This window comes from Sparus aurata, chromosome 6, assembly GCF_900880675.1.
Source record: "Sparus aurata chromosome 6, fSpaAur1.1, whole genome shotgun sequence".
Taxonomy (NCBI): Eukaryota; Metazoa; Chordata; class Actinopteri; order Spariformes; family Sparidae; genus Sparus; species Sparus aurata.
The window spans coordinates 14,397,799-14,424,795 of record NC_044192.1 but is presented as its reverse complement, the minus strand read 5'-3'; the positions used below and the strand labels follow the sequence as shown (position 1 = coordinate 14,424,795).

Genomic DNA, 26,997 nt, shown 5'->3' with positions numbered 1-26,997 from the left:
GCACACAGGAAGTGAAACACGACAAAAACCGTGGCAGATGCAGATGGCAGAGAGAAAAACGAAATGGCAGAAAGTTCAGCGCTCAACTCGGCAGCAGAGAGAGTGGTTTGGACTCCAAGCAACCTAAAAAGCCCAAGTTTGAAAATACTTCGGATTTTGGTCAGTAGACGGCAAAAATGCGGAGCCTCGAGATAAAGTTGCATGCAAGCTGTGTAAGCTACAGTTAGCTTACCATTCCACCACTAGCATAAATACAAATACCTATACAAGTAGTTATGTCTCGTTGTATTAGTTTGTCCTCCTGTTATTGACATGATGCGCAAATATAGATATTCGTATGGTTCAAACCTATGTGTTTTTTTAGAGGGAATATTCAAAAGTCATTTGAGCAACTTTGACAGCCCTACTGCCGAGTCTTCATCAGAGTCAGAGTGGACAAAGACGTGAGGCAAACAGCAGTCGACCTTAATCAGGTTTGCAGTTGTCATTCGATTTTAGACTTTGATTTGAAGAAGGTTTCAAATCTATTGGACAGTGAATCCCAGGGTTGGCATGACCATAGTTCCATTGCAAACTCGGAGGTTGGCTCCCCAGCGGCTCCTTTTTGGCCACTCGTGAACACCGTAAGATTTTACCTGGTCAATTTTCTTCTCTTCATCAACTGTAAACTGGATGTTGGTATTCACACATTTCAGAACCAAATGTCCTCTGGAGGACAGAGAAGTAAACCACAACTGAAACTATAGATGTTTTAACCAGTTTTCACTTGACATGATCACAAAAGAGTGTGCGTGTGTGTTTCCAGCAGTGCTGTCATCAGCTTAAATTCACTAATATCGCCACAAACCAGCTGGATTGAGGTCATTCCGGACCTTTCATCATCATAATGAAGGTGATTTTACACAGAGGTCATCATGCTATAGACGTACAGTACAGATAACGGCAGCACAGTGCAGATCATGCTGTACTTCACCACAGGCAGGATTTTATCTGAGCCCCTCATCATTATTATTAACGGTCAAAGGCTCCCTTCTCCATCTTGTGCTTTTTCCTGCATTATTGCTGTGTATTTCCCGCCAATCGACTCATCTCACCTTAACAGACGCTTTCACCCACATCCCACGATCTTCATCAGCAACTACGGTTTGTACAGATGTCATGCAGATGAATTTTGATTACAGCTGATGTGCTCGCATGTTCACAGCTGCTGATACAGCTGTGTGCTGCACTGATATCTGACAACGAGTGTCACAGGCCGCGTCACTGATGGATTTGTAAAACTTTTTTTTTGCCACTTGCTGCTTGTTTTAGAATATCTGATGATCCCGGGGGGAGGGATGGGTAGCGGTGTTGTGGGTATTCAATGTTTGTGTTTAGTTCATGTGTTATTAATGTTTAAAATCAATAAAAAGTTGATTACAAAAAAAGGATATCTGATGATTGAAACAAAGAACAGTAGAAACAGTAACAGACATGTATCTAACCTCAGCTGTCATTTTTAAACCAAACTAAGCAAGTAGATGCAGGTTTAAAATAGGCAATGACTCCGTTCCTGTTGCCAGTGGACGACACTTAACAGACTACATCCAGAAGAAGTTAAAAATCTTAATAACATTCTGAAATAGAAACGTTTTCTTCCCGGGGGCTGATGATGGGAGTAGCTAAGTACTGAGACGTCTCACTTCTTTCCCATCTCTTGTGAGGTGCACTTGCACAGAACCAATCCGGCAGCGGTAAAGGATCCGATACAGACAAGGAAGCCACTGACTTCTTCTTCCTTAATGTCTTTTACTGTCTCCCTTTCAAACTCAGACTGAATGATGTTCGAGTGCTGCTTGAACAGAGACGGATGGAGAAGTATTAACAAGCCTGCAGCCTTAACTTCAGCACAAAGCATTTTGCCTGACAAGGGGCGAAAATGAGTGTGTTCACCCGGGTGTTGTGTTTCCATCACAGCTAATCGAAGCTGGAGAAGACACTAGCGACTACTGCAGAGTCTTATGAAGGGGCACAATGGCAGCAGTGTTAAAGGAGTATAACTCCCCATCTCAGGCTGCAAACGCTACCTTAATCTGGCAAAGTGTGAATTAGAGCTGCACAAATAATCAGACTAATATGAAAATCATCACATGGCCAAGAACAATATCCAAATCACGGCTGCACTTTTTTGACAAAAGGAAAATGTGTGACAAAATAGCATTATAATGTCTTACTGTAGTGCTGCAGAGATGTCGTGGCCTGCAAACCTTTTTCTCCAGATGTAACAAAAAATAGGTTTGTTGCTTCAGACCCCAACAAACATCAAACCTTAATGATTTTCATAGATTTCTTTTTTCAGTCTGTCAAATAAATCACAACATGATTTATTTAGCTGTGCAGCCCTTTTGAGAACACAAAAAATTGGTCATGTCATTTGTAATTCTTGCACGGAGTGATGGAAGAAGACAGCGCAGCCGCGGCGAGCTGTTAGATGAAGAGCTGCAGGTGAGGGGCTGCACGCCTCCACCTCCTCATCAGTGCAACCGACTCCTTTCACTGTGCCCCGCTGCTGTGTGGAAAACTACTCACACAGAGCGAAGCATGAAATCAGATCGCAGCTCTATTGATTCTGACCAAAGGATACATGGTTGTTGTGGTATCAAACCGCACCTGCTGTTTCCACCGTGGAACCACAAGTGTCTCCGAGCCTAATGTCTGAGCTGCTCGAACATTCAAGTGCATAGAAACGCAAAAGAAAACTGATCAGGAGTAAGAAAATCAGTGGCATTGACATAAGTCATTTCCACTTCAGCCGTGCTGGTTTTTATCTGTAATTAAAAGGCAGCACTTTGTCTCATTTTGAGGAAACCTCTTCACTATACAAATACACCCGGTGCAGTCACGGTGGGTTCATGAGAAGTTGAACAAGCCAACAGTAAGTTAATTCCCAATGCAAGCTAAGCAGCCTTATCTACTCTGTTCCTCAAAGTTAAATCTGCATTTGAATCCATTTAAATTTTCAAGCAGAAGGTCAGTCAATCGTGTTAATGTTTTTGTCTGAGTGCCAACAGAATTGGTGTCCTAACACCGCCTCTTTTAGGAGGGAGAATACATTAAAACTAATGGACTTCGAGCTCGGAGTGAGGCCCGGTGGTCGAGCACCGAGAGGCTTTCAAATGCTCCCTTTTATCACCTCGTCCTCCTCTCATCACCTCATCAAAACAATATGAAGGAGGACGCTCAATATGACCCATCTCTTCCTTTTCCTCATTTATTTAAGGGGAGAATAGGGGGAGAATACAATTTTTCAGTTCAGCTTCATGGATCCCGTCTGACAAAAACTGTGTCAACGTTTTACATTCTCTTCTGCTGAATACAGGAGCCTTTCCCTTCAGCAGCCGACGAAAGATTACCTCAAATGAACAAATCTTTTTGAAGACCTCCCATTCACTCACTTTAATCCCATTTAAGATGTCTAATGTCTTTGTAAATGTCCCCGTAGCCCATTACAGATATGATTTTCAGAACAATAACGGTAATTTTCCCTGAGCGGATCGTCTTGACGGCCGAACACTTCACCTGTTTAACTTCTGACTTTGGCAAGGAGAAAGACAAAAAGGTGCAAAGTTTGCCATCGCCTTGACGATGATGGACGGTCGGAGTTTCCAAAATAAGAAGATTCAACCCACCGAGGCTGTGAACCAGCAACAACAGAAATAGAGTAGGAGAGATAGATCATATGTGTTGTCTTTTCCTTGGTTTTGAAGCTGTATTACAGTCAAGTGACTTGATCTTCTGAACCTACCAGGCTGTTCTACATGTGTTAATGCTTTGGTTACATTGATGTAACATCTGCGCACCACTCACACAGCAAATGTGCAGCAGAATATGAGGGAGCAATATGAGGAACTTTGCAATGTTCACTCTTTTTTTGTCTTTCTCTGTTTTTTTCCCTGTCATTTAGTCTGCAATTCGATTCACAAACAAAACATGAACAGAAACCAGTCTCCCAGCTCAAAGTCATTTCCTGTGTACCGGAAGCATAATTTTAAGCCGCTGTAAGCGCCGTCGTCGCTTTAGCTAACCCTGCTCTCACCGCGGGGTTTGCCATTTCCATTGATTACAGTGGAAGCTGAGTGTCGCAGCAGGTACCATGCAAACAGTCTGCAACAACACATGTTTAGTGAAGCAGGCCTGTAATACTCACATCTACCCAGTTAGTAATCGTATCCACATTACTGATGATTATTTATCAACAATCTCGGTGTTAATTTTTTGTGAAAGTGACAATAGCCATCCCTACAGTAGTGTTGCAATATCAATATCAAGTTTTTGAAGGGGATCTCTAAAAATCAAGACACCAAATGTATATGGTGCAAAGCGATAAAGCCTAAAAACATTATCACGCGGCCGTGACAAAAAAAAAAGGGCCGAACCGCAAAAGGGATGAGATGTGTTTGTGTTTTTGTGCTGCTGCTTGTACTTTCACAGTCTCCCCCTCACAGCACATCATCTGTCGTTACGAAGAGGTGAGCTAATGCCATTATCAGCCTCTGCCGGGCGCGTGCAGATGCAAAGACAAGAATGTGCTCAGGCAGAGATAAAGACACAAAACAACGGCAGGCATCAGGAGGCAAAAAGAACAGAGCTGAAGTCATCAGATGAATAACAGAAAATCAAATTGGCCCGGAAAAGTCTGTGGTGACTTTAAATGTTTTTGGACCTGTCATGACATCTTCACCGACTTCAAAAGAATACAGCCCTTGAATATTTAACCCCAACCCTTTAACCGGAGGTGGGCTGTGGTTTCTGACTCACCTCTGTTTACAAACAATCACTGATATTCCTATTGCGTTGCATCAGGTCACATTTATTTTAATCCAGGCGTGCATCAGCGATCAACGTTACTTTATCTAGAAAAAACAATCACAAACACAGCTTGTGTTCAAAGGAGCTACACCGCTCCCACGGTCTGGTCATATTCACCTGACCCTCAGTTACTGCTCTATATATTCCTGCCCTGCAACCTCAGGTCTAAACTCATTATACCCAGGTAAATGGAGAAATATAATCCTACACACATCAGAAAATTGAACAATAATATTTCCATGAAAGCGAAAATGCCTCCAACAGGAGTGCTGGTCGGATAAAACAGGCAACTTAAAGGCTTCACCATGTGGGCTAGTTTCTGACAATTCATCTCAAGTCATCAATTTGAAAAGACAATGAGCTGAAAAACAGTCGACTGAAGGATATGTTGATGTGAGTGCAATTCTAATAATCAATTTAAGTCATTAATCAAGCACAAAGATATAAAATAAACATTAAAATGACGTTAAGTTGAAGCCTTGAAGGGGAAATCCTCGATGGGTCCCTGCACTCAACGGCTCGAATCAATTATTATTCTTATTTTTGAATAAACTTCCAATTATTTTCTTGGTCAGTCAATTAAAAACTTTGTGCTGTCAGCAAGAAATTAAATAGAAAAAAAAAAACATTTTCACAACATTTTCAAATGTGATAAACCACAGAGTAAATTCAGCTCACGACGATACAACGGAGACAAGCGGCAGAATCGATGGACTAACCGATTCTTTGCTTAATCACTTACTCTACTGCAAACACATCCAGCCAAGTAATACACAACTGTCAGCATACACTACCACACACATACACACAATCTCTGCTCTTTGCATCACCAGTGATAACAGTAACAGCGAGTGACATTTAGCAGTGAGGAGGTGTGTGCTGTGTCAGGACGCTCCGCGTGGAGACACAGTGGCGACACTGTTACACACAATAGCCCAGTGTCTGAGACAGAGTGTGTGTGTGTGTGTGTGTGTGTGTGTGTGTGTGTGTGTGTGTGTGTGTGTGCATCTGCATTTCTATCTACATGTGTGTGTATTCATGTGAGTTGTACAAACCCCTCTATGTCATGACAAAGTGTGTGTACACTGTGTACTATGTGGACAGACACTGTGTCCCTCCACTCTGCCTCCTCCCATCACCATCACCCCCCCCCCCCCCCCCCCCCCTACGCTCCAATCCGAACCCGTCGTGGCCCCCTCGGTCCGAGAGACCCCGTGTTCCAGGCCGGCGCTTAGTGTCTCCAGGTCCCGCTAATTCATTTAATCACCTACTAATACCAAAGGCGGGCCAAGCTGATTAAAAAGCCCACCGAAACCTTCAGGCCAGAGAGTTTAGGAGGTACAGCCTGTCGTACAAGAGACACACACTGTCGTTCAATGTGCAGATACAAGCAGGACTTCACATCCCGCGGAAACCTCGTGTCACTCCAAGGTCCTTAACTATTGGACTGACTTGGTTTCGGGGTCCTGACGCACAGAAGACCATTACACTGTTAATTACAATAAAAATGGGAAATCTATTAGAGGATTTTCTCGAGGCCCCAGTGTTGAACGAAAAGATTGAGTGTTCCACGACTTTCTTTTTCAATCTCTGTCAACTTTTCATACCACTTCTGGAGAGTATAACGGGATTATTTTGTAAGACATTTGCAATGAAAGGAGCTCGATCCAATTTCATATTTAAAATGACCAATATAGCCCCTCGGATTGAAATGAAATGACTTCTTCCCATTTCAGGATTTAACTGAACCATGAAGGCTTTTTGCACAGCGAAGGTCTTTGCTTATTTCATTTGAGTCTTACCAAAGTGATCAAGGGCTCAGGGACAAAAAAAGAATGAACCTGTAACGTCAGCCTCGGCAGTAAGTGTCAGCACACTGCGTCTGTCACTGGTGCCGGTGAAGACGACTGCTTCAACAGACACATTACACTGGAGGACAAATCAATGCAGAGCCCACTCTTTGCATACCAGAAGAGACTCGACAATGTGTGGCATTTATCACATGCTAATAGGTGCTTAATGCTAATCATTTTCCAAGCCACTGACTCGTAGCGTTAACCAGACCGACATTATAATTGTCAGTGTGCTGCCATTCAAGCTTCGGATCTGAAACAACAAAGAAACGCGTTTTGTGTAAAAGATAATTCTGATTTATTACAACTCGGCTCTTATCTAAACACGGCATCATTGTTTAGATTCCAACGATGCTGGAAACAGGACTGTTAATGATCAGACAGGCTGTAAACAAGCAGAGACAGATTGTCTAAAGCCAGCGATTCCCAACCAGGACGAAGACAAACATGACATGCTGCTACTGAGAATCCTGAAGTTTGTGATACAATAACATGACACATAACCAGTAGAAATGATGGATAGAGGCAACGTGAGTTAAGTAGCAGGTTGGAGGAAACCAAAACTATCCTTCAACATCCTTAAAGATTAACACCAAAGCACAAGTGAGGGTAACGAACAGAATATGTACGATGAATGCAGAAAAAAGGTCAATCAAGGACCTTTAAACCTGAGCAGTCTGTGAAACTGAAGCTGTGGTCTGAGCGATGACTGCGCTCCTGAAGAGGCTCCTTTCATACCGCACAGTCACGATCAATTGTTAAAGATGCTCTGTGTAACCATTTACATGTATTAATCACTTTTTTTTTATTTGCCATAAATGAGCAGATTGTGAAAAATGAGACCTCCGTCGACCTCGGTTGCCTACAATGGTCTGTGAACGATTTGTTTAAGTTGTTTAATGCTGCTTGACTGTGGATTTCTGTGTTATCCCCTTTAAACCGAGGCGGTCCAGGTGTTGGTTCGGAGCCAGGGCCATCTCTGGAACAGTTCTTTGTGTCAGGCCAGCCAAAGAACTGGATCTAGGTCATGAGAACTTGTTCCAGAGAAGCACCAACACTTTGCTCGTCTAAAACAAAGGACGGCTTACGTCAGGGGACCAGTTGAACCGCAGAGAAAATAATCATAACACTGTGCGCCCTCATGCATTTAAAAGTGTACATATAATTCAGTTTGTTTTAAACATTACCTTGTTAAAAATATATATACAGTGCTGTATATAAATGAACACACTTGGAAGATGATGGGTGTGTTGATGAAGGCGCAGACAAGCAAAAGTTGGGGAACTGCTGATCTAAAATACTTTATTTGTAGGTAAAACTGAAAGTGAGCACACCTGCACAAGATGTCTGACGCCCTCCTCACCCACCACACACATCACACCATTATCATAATTCAGGGGCAGGCTAAGGCTTACAATTTTCTTTAACTTTTCCAAAAACAAAAATCCCACATCCATTCCATGTAGCACGGTGCATGGAGGTGCAAGAAACAAGGCCTCCCGCTTTTCATTTTTCGGACAAGTATTTCTGGCACTTTTTTCAAGAGTACGTCCGAGTGCGACATCATATTTTTCCCCCAAGAAAGATTGTACACTGCTAGCCCAATTTCTAAAAGATCACCGCTTCTCGCCTTCAGCTGTGGCTGGAACAGCTATAAACACTTTGGTCTTGACTTCAAAAATCGCTCACTGTGCAGGAAAACTGCAGAGTTGTGGTTGTTGTTGTGTTCTTGGTTTTCTTTTCAAAGTAAGTCAGCTGAGGGTTTGTTTAAAACTGGAATGCTCATCTCACAGACCCCAGACTTTGGGAGTTAAATGTTATTATCGCAGATAGGAATGTCAGACGTAAATACCCTGAACTATCTGTTAATGATCAGACAATGGCAGCAACTATTAAACTTCTCGCTGCAGAGTCCAAATTACTGAACTTCAGCGTCACCCGAAAGACCTCATTATCATACTTCAACAATTATTTTGGGCCCCGAGCCAGTGTTGAAGAAACACTGCACAAAAGGCTAATGACACAGCACATGGCCATTAAAACAGGAAGCAGTCGCACTGAGATCTGACATCTGACCTTTCTGACAACCGCCGCCATTAGCCGAAACACGATCCCCCTGGCCGTGTCAGACTGAAGCCACTGAAGTCAAGCTGACAGGACGCAGGTCTGGGTTTGGAGACACATTACACCTTATCAAGTAGCAGTAGTCATTGACACCCAGCGTGCGTAGCTTAGAAGTACGGTTGCAGTCCCCTAAAGTCAATTAGCCTCTCAATTTTTTATTCTCATCGCATGTAATGTCTTTTCAATTATGTCATCTGATTCCAGTATTATAATTTTGAGTGTTCTCTAATGTCCTTTACATAATGTTTTGATGGGATACATATGCACCTTTCTACACTAATTATGCATCCTATACCTTCATCTGTTCATCAGGCATTATGTTGGTTTATTTTAATCTTCTAGATGGGTTTCATTCATTTCTTCCTCAAGTCTTCATGTTTAAAGACACATTTTTCTGTACCCATTTAGTTGGGACAAGATGACCCTTCGTTTTTTTTCTATTTGATGTTCCTCCGTTCAGTTCGTCTCCGACGGTACAAACCAATTTGTCCGTGTCTTATGTTGCTCTATGCTACGGGCGTCTGTCATGGCTCCCGCAGCAGCAGTTTTCCCTTTTTTTCAGACAAAAAGAAGAGTAAAAAGAAAAGCTTCTCGTTCTGCAGCGGAGGAGAGCAGAGGAGTGGAAAGAAAAAAGCAGAGTAGCAGCTGCTGCTGTATGTAAACAGATAAACAGAAAACGGAACAGGCTTCAGTGAGCCGGAGAGCTCCTCCACAGGCGCGCGCACACACACACACGCACACAAAGACTCAAACCTGTAAAGAAGATGCATGTTTCGAGTCAAATGAGGCAACAGGTGGCCTCTTGGCAATCCTCGATTTCACTGAGCCAAAAGCTGGAAAACCACAAATGGCTCATATTTTTCTTTGGCGCCTTTTCTTTCCTGAATATCTGCAGCGCCAAACATTTAACTACCATTTTTATATTATCAACACACCTGTGTATCATCTGACATTTTTCCTTTTGAGTAGTGATGCAATACCAATACGGCTTTGTGACACCATGATAAATATGAAGCCACAGTCGGCAGCAGGTTAGCATAGCTTAGCACAGAGACTGTATTATAAGTCGGGTCGATCGGGGCTGGGCTGGTGATTTTAAGGAGCGTCGCAAGAGCTGGACTTTTCACTGTACGTATTTTATTAATCATATTGTTTGTTTAGGTATTGTACGTATAACAGCGCTTCCTCGGGTCTTGTCTTTTAGATGTCCCTATGTTTTTATTGTTTCAACTTTGCCATATGACAAGTTTTACACTAATAAAGTGTGACTGATTACCTTGAATGACTGGAAACAAGGGGTAACATGTCACAAAATACACCTCGAGCATCTCTAAAGCTCACTAATCAACCTTGTATCTCTTATCTTTAAGTATTTGTGTCTTTAAATGGTGACAGTTTGAGCTTGATGGTTCATTCTGGACCCTGGAAAACAGCAGCTGACTAAACAATCTTAGCTCAAGCGGCTCACGGTCTGATTACTCATTTGTTTTGAAGCTTCTGACTGCATCACATTGTCTTCGTGACCTCAAACAGATCAGAAATAAAATTCAGTCTGAAGAGTCTAAAACTGGCTAATGATGGTTAAAATTAAGAACCTTTGGCTCAAGGAACAAGTAAAGAAGACTACGGATGTGAAATTCAAAGCCACCTGTGGTACTTTCCTCCAATTTTCTACACTTAGTCGCCTTAAGGTTTGATACCCAGCCCTAAATATTGGGATCATTGGGGCTAACTGGTCACCATCACCAATCCATGTACTGATCCAGATCAAATCACAAATACGTAATTATGCAATCTTGATAAGCCAATAAACTAAATGTATTAGAGCAAATTAAATAATGATTCATAAACTCAACAGTTAAAAAAAGCCATCCAGTAGTCCTTTTATTTCCCTCCAGAATTAGACATACGGGGGAGCCACAACGTCACATGAGATGAGTCTGCAGCTGCGTGACAGTTGGATAACTCAACATGTCCTCAGGTTAGAGATATTTCCGTCTCAAACACAAAAAAGCAAGAAAAGGTTCTTGTAATGTATGTAAAGCCGAATGTTGCTGAGGGGTGGAAGTTAAATCTTTATCAGCAGCTATCCAAATTCAGGTATAAGAAGCTGCGTCTCTATTTATACAGACGATGCTGGAGAAGAAAATATAATGTGGAGGAACTTGTTGCATCTTCTGCTAACAATTTCTGTATTTACTTTCTGTGGGAGTAGATTTGTGTCCCACGAGATGACGCGTCTCATGTTTACAGAGCATGTTGATGTCGCAGCCGTGCACCACATCTCTGTCTCCATCTATCCAGTCAATAATCCAGCTCCTCTCACCCTTCATCTATCTTTCTTTCTTTCTTTGTTAGCCTATCACGCCTTCACTCCTCTATCCCTCTCTCCCTCGGCGTCCTCTAAGAGGACGTTTTTATTCTGTCTGGATTACTTGTCCTAGTTGGCGCTGGGCGTGCTGGTGGGGAGCGAATTTATTTCCTCCGGTGGAGCCTTGATTTAAAGCACTCAGGTCAACACGATTCTGGGTCATTGTCTCCCCTGTCGTAATGAACCAGGGCAGTGGTAGACATCACGCTGCATGTCGACAAAGGCGAGGTGTGGGTGTGCTACGGGATGCCACAGCTGGCCAGCTGCATTCAGACTCAAGTCCTCCACAGTGATAAACATGAAGCAATACGCTGAACTCAACTCAGAAGCGCCCAAGTTACATTAGCTTACGTCCACATAAGCTGTTTACACTCGATGCGTGTAAATACTAAGCCAGCAAAATCTTGCAGTAACTGTATTTCTCTGCCAGACTGATCCTGCAGGGCCTACTGACCAACATGGAAGTGACCAACATATTAATCAGTGTTACACAACACTGTTGGCCCTGCAGCCATGTAAAGTCCACATTATTATTCCCGTTAACCTAATTCATTGGGTGTGCTTCGTCCTGCCTGACACAGCCAGGTCAGCACTGCACCAAGGGCCAGCAGCAGCCCAACCACTGTGCTGTCTTCAAGCTAGTGTTTTTTTACAAAACCAGAACTCACCTCAAATCATCTGAAAGGAAAGCTGCAGGACACAAGGGAACTGATGTCATGGCAGCCGAGGCGACCTGCATTGATATTTGATGAGGTGGGAGTGAGAGTGAACATGCAGAGGTTACTAACTACAGGTTAACTGGCCTGATGTAGCGGAATGCATGCGGTGCTTAAACATACAGGACATGCCAGCAAGAATGCCAGCTCGTCAATTTGGCAATATTTAAAGAAGTTTAAAGTAGGAGGAAATGGCAAACCAAGAGACTTTGATATGGCTGCATGTTGCCTTTGCTGTAAGCAGGTGTTAACTAAACAGGCCTACTCTCTATCTTAAGTCCCATCTCATCTCATCTCTCTCATCTAGTTTTCGTTATCAAAGATCAGAATCTGCTTTGATGCTACAACAAACAAAATCTCTCACTTCTTTGTTGCAGCATGTTTCTATAAAAAAAAAAAAAAAGGCGACATGAAGTTTCTATTTTTCTCCCGTTTCTCAATCTTGATGATCTGAGGGAGCGTGGGAGGCGCCACAGAAAAATACATCCAAATATACTTTATCCTAACAACTGAGAAAGCCTGGAACTCCAACCACGACTATAAATGCTTGACAGCCGTGCTTGAGGACACACGCAGGTGTCACGAGTCATTACTTGGGCGCACATCCAACGCTGCACCTGCACTTTGCACAAATACACCAGCGGAAATGATCTGACACCTTCGCTTAAGGGACCTCGTGGTCGCATGTCAGCTGAATCATGAGGCAACAAAACTGTGTTTTAGTGGGATAAAAGCAAAATATGAGTTAAAGGGGTGAGTTAGAATCCAACAAAAATACATCTCTATAATTCACATGCAAGGACGACTCGTACTGAAAGGCACCCTGGTGTGTCTGAAATATCAGACACGCTGAGAAAGGCCATCTATCTGCCATATCTATCTGCCATGTCCGTGGCGTGGTGTGAATAAAAATGAAGCAGTGCAATATAGAGGAGGAAAACAACAACAAAAACACTTTATATGCTCAGTAGGTTCTCTCACTCATAGTGCATTCAGATGATGTTATTTTTACCCAATTTTTTCGATCAAAAGAATTCATTTTTGTCTCACAATGGCCCATCTGCCCCGAAATGGAAATGATGTGAGGAAGGACAGATCCAAAATAAATGGCAGGTAAGCTGGAGACACGCGTCCAAATGATACACATGAAAAACACAACTTGTCACATGACACAGCAACGAAGCAACGAAGTCCAGCAGCACGTCATCTGAAAGCAAAAAAAGCAGCAGAGGCCCAACATGGCAGTTTTTTGTTTTGCTGGTCTGTGTTGTCAGTGCTAATAGGTAAATAACCACTAATAAGCACTTATATTGCAAGATGTTCATAGGAATCATATAAGCTTTAATAATAGCATCATAAATAAATGTATCTTTATATTACAAAAGATTTCAAAGGAACTTAACACGCAAAAATTAATTCTAATAAGTGCATAATAAAAGATTTATTAACAACAATAAGGCATTAGTTTAGATCTGGTAGCTGCAAAAAGTATAGGGATAATTAAAAAGTGCTGTAAACTGTAAATAAACAATTCTAAGATGCTCATAAGGCTCGAATTAATTATTATTCTTAATCGCCTATAAACTGTTTGCAAGTTTCTTGTGTCAAGTGCTGATAAAGGCCTTATAATCTACAAACACACATGTTCATGATGCTCTTACATTCTTATAAACACGTAATAATGCTTATATGCATCTAACAATGACGTATCGAGGCCGGTTTTACATTAACTAACACTAATTTCAAGCACCTTAATAACGTTTTCTCTTTATTTAATTTGTATATTCAAGCGTGCATCTCTTGAAATTGCCGCCAAGAAACAAAAAAAAAACTATGCCAACTGAAAGGATTTTTCTGATCCCTGACCACAGAGTCAGCAGCGGGTCAGAGCGAGGCTGACGCCGCAGATTACCCAGCAGACAGTGTGTAAACTGAAGGATTTAGAGCCCTCTTACTGTACACCTCTTAAGCTTCTTGTTTATCTTTGCGTGGGCAGACAGAGGCTTCTCATAGGGAAAGCCTGATCTGCTGCAGAGGCCTTTAATGTGAATTCAAAATGTATATTCAGCGGTGCCTGTATTTTAATCACATCACGTACCAACAAGGAGATGTACTTCAATCCGGGTGTGAGGTCAGGATCAGTTCAGTGAACTCAGTGGATCCAATCTTATTACAAAGAGGAAAACCAGGAGTGATTAAGATGTACTTTGGCAAACAGAAGATGACCACACAGATAATCAGCATCCCTGTTACCATTTGGAGAGACAATCCTGTCAAGGGCTGTGACGTGTCGGTGACTGTCAGTTCCCATTTGCGCCCTTTATTTTCATGCTTGATTCATGTGGACATGTCAACAGGAGCTGCATTCTTTTTTTAATACAAGACGCTGTGACACTTTCAAAGCTAAAGACCTGATGGGTCAGCTGGCCGTCATTTCACACAGCTCTGCTGAGGGCAAAGCAGCCACACTGCCAGGCAAAAAGTTAGTTACCTTGCATAATGGTTCGATGCAGCGCCGGCGAGCCAATGAAAGGAGATTAAAAAGGCATCCTGATGAGTTTTCTCGCAAACAAGCAGAAGCTTCCGTACGTTATTCAGTGTTTATCTCACGTGCAAAAGCGTGTGCCCCGTGTACAAAAGGCCGTCGTTAGCAGCAGCACGGATTCAATTCCAACCTGTGTCGCCTCTCTCTCTCTTTCTCTCTTTCTCTTCCTCTCTCTCTCTTTCGCTCTCTCAACCAGCCCTGTCATGTTCTCAAGATGTCCTGTCGAATAGGGAGAATAAGCCCCAAAACCTAAATTTGAATTAACACTTTAGGCCCTATTCTACACACAAAAAGTGTCATTGCTACTTTTTTATATTTTTCAAACAAAAATATCAAATATTTGCTGGTTCAAGCTTCATAAATGTGAGTGTAGATTTTGGGTGTTTTTTTGACTGAAAGAGTCACTTTGAAGATGGCACATCACTTCTGCGAAATTGTGATAAGCATTGGTCACGATTCTGAAATTTTACAGATTTAATGTTTAACTAAATAATTGGTTAAAAAAATATATATATATCAGCTGTATTTTCTTGAAGATTTGTTTGGTCCAGGAAAAGGTGAAAAATATCCATAACAACTTCTCGTAACCCCAGGTGACATTCTCAGATGTCTTCTTTTGTCCAAGCGACAGTCCAAAACCAGAATAGATATTCAGTTTACTGTCATAGAAGACTAAAATACTGACATATTAGAGGCTGGAACCAGAAAATTAAAAAACTCTGGTTATTATTACAGCTCAAAACACATTTCCTTCCACAAAAAACATTCTCATATCATGCATTGTTTACATTCATGTAGTTTCCTCCTTCATTTCCTCTGCAGGCACATTTCTGCACGTCTTCGATCACTGTAACAGCACGAAAACCAGCGGCAGGAATATGAATTATGCTTCCTAGAGCTAGCAGAGGTCACAACCCCGCAGGGTACCTTTAATATCTTACATTATCTTGTCTCACGGGCCACCTGCCATCTCCTGCATAATCTTTTTAACACAAAAGCATTATGTGGTCGGAGTCTTTTTCCATATGCAGCAGAAGATCTATGTGTGAACTACTGAACGATATTGAACGATATTGAACTCCTACTTTTCCCCTGATAACTTAAGCAGAACTGATGCGGGTTCCCTGTGTGTAAGAAGCTTACATCTTCTCATCTACACCCAGTCATCTGTATTCCTGTCTTACAGTCCATTAGCCTAACTCTGAGGGAACATAACTCACCCCTTTTCTCACCAACAGGCACTGTGCAGGAAAGATTCATATCCTGCCATGTCCAAAAAAAAATAAAAAATAGTCTGATTATTCTTCTGTCCTCTGTAGCCTCCATTTGCTAGACATCTCTGCAAAGTGTGTGACTGTTCCTTTCATTCCTTGAGATGCTTTCTTCTAAAAAAAAAAAACAAAAAAAAACGAAGAGCTTTTATTCCACCTGCCCACCATGAGCCTATTGCTTCCCGTTACATCAGCAGAACAGCGTGCAGGTCTGAGATGGCAGCGAAGCGACCACGTTTTACAGCTTTAAAAAAGGAAAGAGACCCACAGCCTCCAGTCGGGTTGGACATATACCACACTGATCCCTTCACTGTAAGGCAATTTCGAATTGGATAAATGTCTGTATTGGTTGTTTTCTGCTGTCTTTCCGGTGTACTTGGCCCTTTACAGAAGGCCTCAACCTCTGTACAGGAAGAAATCTGGCCAACAATCTCAATCTCTGCACAACAGCAGCAGCAGCAGGCCTGCTGTCCATCTGCTCCACGCCGACATGAGCGATTCATGTTTATTTTAGAACGATCTGTCTGTTTATTTAGAAAAGGGTTTGACCACAGCACGCCCTGGCCTCCAGGTTCTAACTACCCCCCTGCTGCAGTCATCCGGTCCACTTTATCTCCAGGCCAATTTGGGACTAACCTCTATTTTTATGGCTTTCACTCTCTTCTCAATTGTTCCTCCCACTCTTTTTTCCGTCTCTCGCGTCTCCCTCGCTCTCGCCGTCTACAGCACCGTCCCACTGTTGAGTCATTTCACTGTCTAATGATGGTTTGAGTCCCGGGCTAAGACCCAGCCAGAGTAAACAAGGCTTAGACTCAGCCAGCCTGCAGTAAGTGTCACTTCTAATCCACTACTAAACCAAGATGGGTGCGCAGCGAGCTTGAACTGTCCCAGTAACGGCAGGCGGGGTAGAGTAAGAGTCATACATGCTGATTCCTCATTTTTCTACACTACAAAACAAAGAACTGTCTGGATTTGTTCGTTTCAGAGAGGCAAATGCAGAGGAAAGAGATGATGGCGCAGCTGATCTCTACTATCTGCTCTTCCTGCTGGGGAGTATGGTGATTTTCAGTGAGTGTAGGCTGAGTGAGCCCATGTGTCACCCAAGGTTCAGTTCACATAAAAAAAGTAAGGTCAATGCCCAAAAATAGCCTTCTGAAATTCACTGCATTCAGGTTCACACATTTCTGATCTGATCCTGAGTTTGAGGCAAGGACAGTAGAAAATATAATCACTTCTTGAAACTGTGCACCTAAATGTGGTCAGAGATCAGTTCCTGTTAAACTGCGAGGCAGTCAGGGTGCAGAGAGAATGCAATTCGTACTTGCAGTAGAAAAACTCCTGTGCACATGTCACGATAACACTAATTATAGCACCGTTCGCTTCACTGAGCGAACACAGAATAATGTACAAGCCAGTCTTTATGCTCCACAATATTATCTTCCAAGTAGGGTACTGAAGGCGGTCATTTTCCTCGGGGCTGCACAACATATCTTCTCTGCCTCAGCTGCACGTGCAACATCAAATAAGGCCAGTTAACTCCAACATGTCCTGCTACGGCTTATTTGCTGTTTGATACAACATTTTGGAAATCTCGCACAATTCTCAGTGGCACGCAGGCTCTGCAAAGACCGCGAAACACCCATCTCAACCACTCTTGATCAGATCATCAAATGATAAAATGCACTCCCCTACAAAAATCTACCCAGTCTTTCTACCACGATTATATCCAAATAGTGCTATTCAAGTTCTTTGGCGAAAATCCCTGCATATTTTCTCATAACGAAATATACATATCATAGAAAACCAAAATATCTCAATGTAGTTTTTATCTAAATCATGCAGCTTTGATGTTTTACCAACCGCAACTGCTTTGGCTGAGTCACTGCTTGACGTCATGGCCAAATGTGGTCCTGGAGACGCCTCGTGGAGCTGGAAGTCCAACAGAAGTAGCTACTTGTTTAGATGAACAGACATGGCTTTGTTGCAGCGAAAGCATCACAGCCGTGCAGGAAGCAGTCTCAAAAACCTTACAGGTGTGTAAAAAGATGGGTGTGGTCTCATGTAATTATGTAGTAATAACTACTGCGGAAGTCTTGGGTTGGACGTGAATAAGTTGGCAGGCGACATGGCAGGTGATCCCATCGCATGATTTTAACTTTTTTCCTAAGTCACACCTGCCCCACTAACCCTGTTCACTATCATTAAGAAGAGGAAAGAAAAATGCAGAAACACACCACAGATTGGAACAAAGATACAATTCCGACTAGCAGGACTAGTGGGAGGTAAAACAATGAAAACTCTAGTTCAGATTCAAACAAATACAGCATCATTTCATGTCACATTTCCATATTATCTCCAGTTCTTGCCGTGCTGTGTGTGTTTGAAGTATAGAGTGGAACCAACATAAAGGTAAATGAATAAACATTGGTTCTTAATCAATATTGGTATTCAGAATGTTGCTGATTTTAGTTATAGAATATGTTTAGAACAGTTAAATCACAAGTTGGATTTGCATCAAGACAAAGTCAGGATAAATAGTTTGATTTCCTCTGGGTGATGTAATCGCAGTAGTTTTTGAATGGTGCTCATCAAAGCTTTATTCCATGTTATGTCAGCCTTTCTAAAGAAACCGAACACTTGTTTCTTTATACTAAATTCATTTGAAACACGTCAACGTGATTTCTATGGAAAAAAGCAGCTGACTAAAAGATAACTTCCTCAGTGGAGGTGACTGAACCACAGCAGTAGAGCTGTTGCAATTAAAAGGCCACAAACTGCTTCCATGTCTGAGCGACTTGTTCCTTCTTTAACTTAATGCTGCAACTGTCGCTGATCAGTTCAGACACATGCAGGGGGGGGGCGGGGTCATCAGCAGCATCGCGTCTAGACTCTAATACACTTAAAACATTTGGTCTCCATCGAGGATCCCTGCAAGTGAGCTTATTTAAACAGATGCAGCTGTTTACACTTTGAAGGAATCCTGCACTTGAGAAATCAGAGCTGAAGAGCATCGCCTCTCACAAGTTTATAAAAACCTAAATGGGCCAAACATTAGTGGTTAACAGACCAAGGTATGTGTGTGTGACCAGGAATGTCTACTAGTGTCTGTGTGTGTAGAGGGTTTTTCACAAAGCGACGCTGAAAAAAGGGCAACTAAAAAAAAAAAAAGACACTCGCAGACACATATTCGCTCTCACTTGCACAAACACAAGGCCTGTATAGAAGGAGCAAGACTCAGGGCAAAAGCCACAGACACACACACACACAGACACACACACACACATCCCCTTAACTGAAGCCTTGGCACGACCAGGCACAACCAAGCACCAGAGCGTGCGGACCAATGGGTGCAGAGCGCAGACAAGAGACGGAAGACAGAGCAAACCAGACATTAAAGGCCCCATCTCACACAGCGGAGGGAGAATTCATAAAAACAGCCTTCAAAAAGCACACACACACACACAGAAGCACACACACAAACAAAAGCGCGCGCGCACACACACACACGCACACACAGGGACTATTTCAAAACACTTTCAATGTTGGCCGAATTTTGCCTTTGAAGTTCAACAGCTGTGTTCGTCTAATCTAGGAGGCATTTTGTTCATCAGGAGAGCAGAATGAAAGCATGACTCTTCATGCACAGACAGCAGTTTTCTTTCGGGAATCTATTTACTATAGACTGCACGAAGAATAGCTGCAAAACTATGCTTTACGTGCACTGAAAGGAACCAAAATCAAAGAATCACACATACGAGTAACCATGCGCTGATTTCTAACTAAACCGGAGAGGCTCGCTGTGCTTTCCACAACAATGCGAGGAAAAAAACCTTTACAAAGGCCCCCCCCCCGTCGGTCAAGCACCTTCCTGAGCACAGAGTGCAGGCCACAAACTCTATGAGCTCACTTCCTGTTCACGACACTTCGCTGGCTCTGATTGGTCTCTCTGCCTCTGAATCTGCAGTCTGCACGAGATGGTCGGCTTTAACGCAGAAACACGCAATGAGCTACAAATACAGCACACGTCACAGAAAAAGGACACGACACACATGTAAGCCGACAGGGACGCTTGTTTTACTTTTTGCTCTGCCTGCAACGACACACTGTGATTCATGTCAGCATTTATGCAAGGGAGCATCCGGTTGCTCCAAATGTATGGGTTTTTTTTAATTCATTATTATTCATGTTGATGTTGCGTATTTAACATAATGCACCAGGTTTTCAAGGATCATGCGATTGTAGGTCTGCGGTCACTCCAGAGAGTGGTAATGTAAAATTCATGCGTGCATCTTCACACAGGAAGCGTGCTGATGTAGTGACAACACGCAACTCATGCAGTGGCTAGCATCGATTGAAGGGGCAGATAAAACTTGTTATCACAGTAAATGTAAATTTTGTAATACAATATTAGTCAGACTATACTGTGACATTTAAAATTTTCTCTAAAATCAATTGAGGAACTATTTTATTGATTAAATAACAGGGCAGGACAGTAACTTGCATCATTACCCTCTATGGCTGAACACGAACGCTTCAAGCGACGCATGGAAAACAGAAAATATAGTATACACTGTGGAGATTGCCGGGGCCGATATTCAGGCAGCGCCCTTCTTCTGAAGGACAATAAGTGCCGTGTGGTCTCCGTCCCGCCCACAACACTATCTGATTGGTTACATGTCACAAGCAATAGCCTATCAACACTGAACAATCGGAATCTGTAAAGTAACTAGTGACTAAATTTATCAAACACATGTAGTGAGTTGGAAATAAGCAAAAGGTGACATTTGTAGACGTCTTGTTTGGTCTAATTATTCCATAATACAAAGATATTCAGTTTACGCTCGTATAAAACTGATAACGGTAGAACATTTTCACAAATGATAAGATGGAACTGGGCGGTTACATGTCTGGTGTTGGGAGTTAACAATTGGTAAGCAGCCCATGGTTTTACACTTAAATCCACCAAAGCTGAGCTCACATTCATGCGTATGTAATGCAGCAAATCCGCAACTCACTTCTGTTACACTGAAACAAAAAGATTAATCAACATTTCTATACATTTCTATACATAAATACTGGTCTGACCGAGCCCTGAGAAATACGCAGACTGGTTTTAATTGATCAGTGAAAATTTACAAAATCAAACGCCACACAAACAAACTGGACACACACACACACACACACACGCGCGCGCGGTGCTAATCAATTTGGATGCCAGGGCGCAAAAGCTCCCCCTCTTTAGAGCAATGATGTTTGTGGTTTTATCCTCTCAGCGAGGGGTCACGCAGGGGGTTCAGATATCCCAGCATCCATCAGCAGGGGATCCACCATTATGTCCACTAATCACTTAAGTGTTTACACAGCCGATAAACACCACTTCAGGCACGATCTGAAGTAAAAATGCACACGCACACTGGATCCGCACTACAGCCCGACCACCATGCGTTACACTTCACGTCAGTAGAAACAGATGAATTTCTCCTGATCCTCAACAGGTGTGTATTTGTCAGAAACTTGATTACAAAAAGGGTCAAGAAATGGGGCAGCAGACCTTAAGTACCCTTGATGGCGGCCCTGAGATTTGCCCGTCTCAGTTTTAAGACCGCAGATTAGCAGGCAGCGCCCAGTTGCTATCTGTAATCAGAACGCTGATCTCGTATAATCGCTTTTTCGATAGCAAAGCAAGCGCACTTGCTTCAGGCGCGGCTCAGAGAAGACATCTTAAGCAGCGGGAGGTCAAGGAACAGATTTACAATTCAAACACTGAGAAAACGACTTGCTGTGAAGATTCAAAAAGGATTTTTTTTTTTTTTTTTTAAAGCAAAAACAACTTAATTGGAGGTTGTGCGTGTGTGTTGACTTGCTTTGATGTCAGTCGCAGACTCTACTCCAAGTCATATTTAAGGATGAAGTGCCTTTCCTTTCCGTGTGCCTCCTGGGCCGCTTCTGTTTCAATATTTTATGAGCCACAGCCAAATCACTGTGTCAGAATAATTAGCCATCAGTTAGGGTACACAACTGCGGAGAATATATTCTGGAGGCGGCTCATCAGCGAAGAGGGAGCACTGGAGGAGAGCGGCGGTCTTCCTCAGAGATCAGAAAACGGCTCACTCAGATACTCAGAGGAATCTAATTTCGCTGTTACACTGTGCAGTATACAGCCAAATGATTTATTGTCCGAGATACCAGACAGCCTTTTTGATTGTAATGTGGAGGAGTGCGCTGCTAATGTGGCCATGAGTGTGTATGCATTAGGTCCAAACACATAATGGGCAAGAATGGAAAACATCAGGCGCGTAATTTCACCAGATATACAGCGTATATCCATTCGGAGATATCATTATTCCAGTGATTAGGCTGACAATAGGGCAATTTCTTTCACAACAGAAAACACTGAAAATGTCAGTTAGCTTCTCTAAGTCCGAGTGATGACTCCAAACATCTTTCTTTGTGGGTCCTAAGATATACACTTAAGAAAAGCAGGAAATCTCCATTTCTGAGAGGCTGAAAACTGACCGACTAATCGATTAGTTAAACTTATCATCACAGCTATAGTTGACAAAATGTGAAAGCTGGCTACATACACTCCAACATCATGATAAATGTCGCTTCAGGACCCTCACTACAACTGATCAATCACATTTCTGTATTGTTACAGCTAGTAGATTGATTATCTGCCCTGACCGACTATGGGGCCGATATTGTGCATTTTTCTGATCATCGGCATCTGTGATTTTTCTGTCAGAGATTGCAGAAAAATAAACAAATTCAAAATCTGTTACACTGGCTCTGATGTAGAAAACTCACACAGTATGCCCCGCCCACACCGATATCTAATTGGCAACACTTAAACTCAACTAATAGCCTATTAACGTTGAATAACCTGAATTAACTAGTAACCAAGTGTTTCAAATAAATGTGGTGGAAAGGAACCGTAAAGTTCCCAAAATCAAAGCACCCAGGTAAAGTGCCAGAAAACTGTACTTGAGTAAAGTGAATTTAGGTTTATCTCATTACTGGTTGTTCGAATTGTTGTCATAAAGAGTTTTATTTGACTGCAAATGAAGAACAGCCCCAAAAATTGGTTCTCAGCCTCCTTTATTTTTAATCATCTGTATCGTATCGGCCCTGAAAATGCCATATTAGTCTAATCTAACCCAAAGCAAGTATAATTGTTCCCTAAACCAACCAAAGTGTAACAGAAAACTGACTGAAAAGAAAATTATAAGTGAACCTGGTGTAACAATAATAAAAGGAACAGTACAAAGTGCAGAGTGAGACTCTGGAGGCTGCTTCAGCCACGGCAGCCTCCAGAAGCGGACTTAATCGCTCTTTCATAAGTTGCACTGATCCTGGAACAACATTAATATGATGTTCCGGAAACAACACGAACACGGCAATATCAGATAAACCTTCCTTCCACACATGATGACATTAACCTTCCACTGCTCTCTGCCTCCGCGCACTCTGCTCTGCACCCCGTATTACAATACTGCTCATGGTGCGTTAGAGAGCCGGGGCGCCCCGAAAGCTGAGTGCACCAGACGCCAGCCACGAAGAGCAACATCCGCCGTTCAAAGTCCGGCCAACCTGCGTTGCATCTGTCACTCTATGTTTCCTGTCATCTCTCTACCGTCTGTGACAAAAAGGCATAACAAAATATCCCTTCATATCCTCTTTGCAGTGTCAGAATATCACTTGTGAACTTCAAATGTCAAAGCTGGAACAAAGCTGTAAACGGCTACGACACAGTTCAGCACTGAGCCTCGTGCATAAACACAAGGTTTTACGCAATCAAACATTACAGTCTGGATGTTTGTGAAGCGGACCTGCAGGCCATTTTCAGGCGCTCACATCATCTCGTATGCTTCTAATGTTTGTACTTGTGAGTGTGTGTAAGTACAGTAAGTGTGCATGCAGGAAGACAGATTGTGGCGTCCCTCTCTCTCTCTCTCCCTCTAACAGCCCATTTCTAACCCAAGCTGACAGCCGGTGCAGATGCTGAGGGGAACGGCAGGAGGAAGGCGCTCAAAGATGTCTCCCAACATCAAACATTTAAAGGCCAACGCAGCCGGGCAGGGATACCGACGGATATAACAAAGTGTACATGTGACACAAAGTGAGACGGACAAAGCTTTTCAGTCTTTATCAAGTGTGTGTGTGTGTTTGTGTGTGTGTGAACAGGCAGCAGAGGCAGCGAGAACAGTGAGAGCCTGTAAATGGCACAATTCTGAAGTCATCACAGTACTACGGCTCTCATTGATGTTTAATGTGACCCAGTCTGTGCCGTAGCGCTGACGTGATTGGCTGTCATAGGAAAACAACAACCGTTTTGATAATTAAACAGCGAGACTGTGGGGCTGTAAATAAGGGTAAGCTGCAGTCTTCCTACTGGGTGGGAGATAAAAGTGTGATTAATATTCACAGTAGAAAGAGGAACAGGACGGGGGACAAAGGTCAATTTTTTTAACAAAACTGTCAAATATTCTCTGGTTCAAGCTTCTCCACATGTGTCGACGTTGCTACTTTGCTCATTATAAACTGAGTATCTTTGGGTTTGGAGCTGCTGGCCAGACAAAACAAAACATCTGAATACATTTGCCAGTGTTATTTCACAATGTTCTGCATTTTATAGACTGCATGATGAATAATCAGCAAAGAAATGGTCTGTTAGTTGCGGCACTTCAAGCAAATTGCTGGTTTCAGCCTCTCAAATGTGAGTAGCGCGGTGTCTGGTTTAATATCTTTGGGTTTTGAACAGTTGGTCGGACAAAAATAAGACATCTGGAATACGTTTCCCAGTATTTTTTCACAATCTTATGCTTTTTATAGATTTTATGATTGACAGTCAGCAGAAAAATGAACTTTTGGTTGCTGTCCTTCACACAGATTGCTGGTTTCGGCCTCTGAAACGTGAGGAGTTGCCCAGTATCTTGGGTTTTAGACTGCTGTTCGATTAGCTAATGGGCGTGCTGTTGATCAACAATTATAAAATGTGATTTAAATCATTCATCAATCACATATGTCACACATATCTTGGTTTGAGCGTCTCATGGGTGACAATCTGCTGCTTTTCTCTGTTTGAAAATTGAGAATTGGACTTTTGGTGGGACAAAACAAGCAAATGTTGCCAATGATCAACAGATTATTCGAGGATGAATATAAACATCTGCAGCTCTAACTCACCAGGTGGATCATGTGGATAGGTACAAATCTTTCTTTTGTACTTCACTAAAAGCTATCAGACACATGATTCCTGGTATTTTGCAAAGTTTTCTGCATTTTAGAGACTTTATGATTTATAATCAGCTGAGACATTGTCTGTCAGTTGTGGTCCTTCAAGCTTCCAGCCTCTCAAATGTGAGGATTTGCTGTTTTGTATCACTGTAGCTGAATATATTTGGGTTTGGGACCACTGGTCAAAGACAAATCAATGATCATAATAGGAGAGGACTATATAACCAAAACTGTGACCCCCAAAAAGTTACATAATGCACCTTTAAGTCATTTATCAACCAAACATGTCAAATATTATGCTTCTAACCTTTCATGTGTTACAATATATGTTTGAAAATGTGATTTTCTTTTGGGGGGGGGCTTTTGGTTGGACAAACGAAGAAAATGTTCACTGCTTTCTAACACTTCATGAACCAAATGATCAACACATTATTCCAGGATTAAAGACAAACACTCCAACTCACCAGGTGGAGCATGTATACATGTACAAACATTTTTTATTTTTTTTTTTGCGCTTAACTAAAAGCTGTCAGACTTGATGTCCACAGGGTGGAAAAAGAGGTCTGCACTCCATTGAAAAGTTGAGATATCAGACGCACATTCTGAGCCTGGCTGAGCACTCCACACTTCTGTAAAGTGACCTGAAACCTCTCCTGCCTCTCCACACTGTTTCAAACTGTGTCCAAGCGGCCGAAGTAGCAGAGCGGCTGGTAGCGGATGTAAGGAGGGAGAGATAGAGAGAGAGAGAGCGAGAGAGGGAGCCATGTGTGCAACATTACAGCGGTGTAATGGCAACATCCCGGGGAGGATGTAGAAGCTGCTGCGCTGCTCTCAAACCGTGTCGCTGCGTTTTACGGGCGCCGACAGCGGAAACGACCGTTTTCTGAAAACACCGGTTTAATTACAGCTTCTTGGTGCGTTCACTGACTCCAGAAAGGCGGTAAAGTGAGCGAGCTACAACTGAGGAGGAAGAGTCGGACATGCCTCTTCTCCTCCTGCCTGCCTTGCTTTTTTTTTCCTCCACTGAGAGAAAAAAAAAAGCCCCTTCTTCCCCCTCTCGTTTTAGTTTCAACCTCTTCCAAAACTGGCAACATGTCTAAATGTCTGCACTCACCTCAGTCCGGGTCGAGATGTTCACATGGAGGCGAGAGAAAAGACGAGAGATATCCTGGAGGTTTAAACTTGTCCCGTTAGTGGAGACACAGCAGGGCTGGAAGAAAAAGCTTAGTGTGTGTGACTCTGTGTCAATGTGTGTGTGTTTCTGTGTGTGTGTGTCTGCAGAGTCCCTCTCTCTCTCTCCTCGCCAACACCAAGTCACTCCTAGAGGGCGGGGCTGAGCGGGAGGAGGAGGAGACTGGAGCGCACAGTGTGCCGCAGGGGCGCGCAAAGTGGGGGGGCCCCCTCGAGACCGTCAGAGGGGCCCCAACACCACCACCTGCCTCAAGCAAAAACATAAATATTTAATTTTTTTAGTGGATGAAAATGTATAACGTTTTTGTCTCAAGAATCAGTGGAACATCTTTGGCAATGTGCTCATTTACTTTCTGTGGGAAACTGAAATGTTTCCATCTTTCTTTCTTTTTTGCATTCTTTTAATATGTGTGATTATTTTTAATTGAAAGGATGTATGAAAAAATGTTGGATTTAAATACAGATTTTAAAAAAGAAATGCTCACCTCAAGCAAATAAAATAAAGTTTTGTTTTCCATTGGATGAAAATTTTCTTTCTTATTTCTTTTTTTCACCTCAAGTTTTTATTTAAAGAACCAGTCAAACATCTTGAGCGATGTGCTCAGCTACTTTCTGCGGTAATCTGAAACTTTACCATCTCTGCGAAAGTTTTATCTTTTTTTTTTTTTTTGCATTATTGTAAGTTTATTTGCATTTCATATGCATTTTCACATATGCTTGTTTATGAAACAAACTGGAAGTATGTGGATTTGAATAGAGATGATTAAAAAGAAAACAAGTTAAAATGTTGCAAATTTTCTTCTTTTTTTGCACTTGGTAGAGGTATGACTAACTAGCACCA

General features: G+C 42.4%; 1 protein-coding gene across 1 annotated transcript in view; it reads right to left on the bottom strand.

Annotated features, from left to right (window-relative positions):
• Positions 1–26,264, bottom strand: part of ppp1r16b (protein phosphatase 1, regulatory subunit 16B) — a 104,736-nt gene extending 78,472 nt beyond the window's left edge. Inside the window, exon 1 of the mRNA XM_030419281.1 lies at positions 26,080–26,264. The gene's annotated coding sequence lies outside the window, so the exon portion shown is untranslated. The remainder of the gene's footprint in view (positions 1–26,079) is intronic.
• Positions 26,265–26,997: the final 733 nt, after the last annotated feature.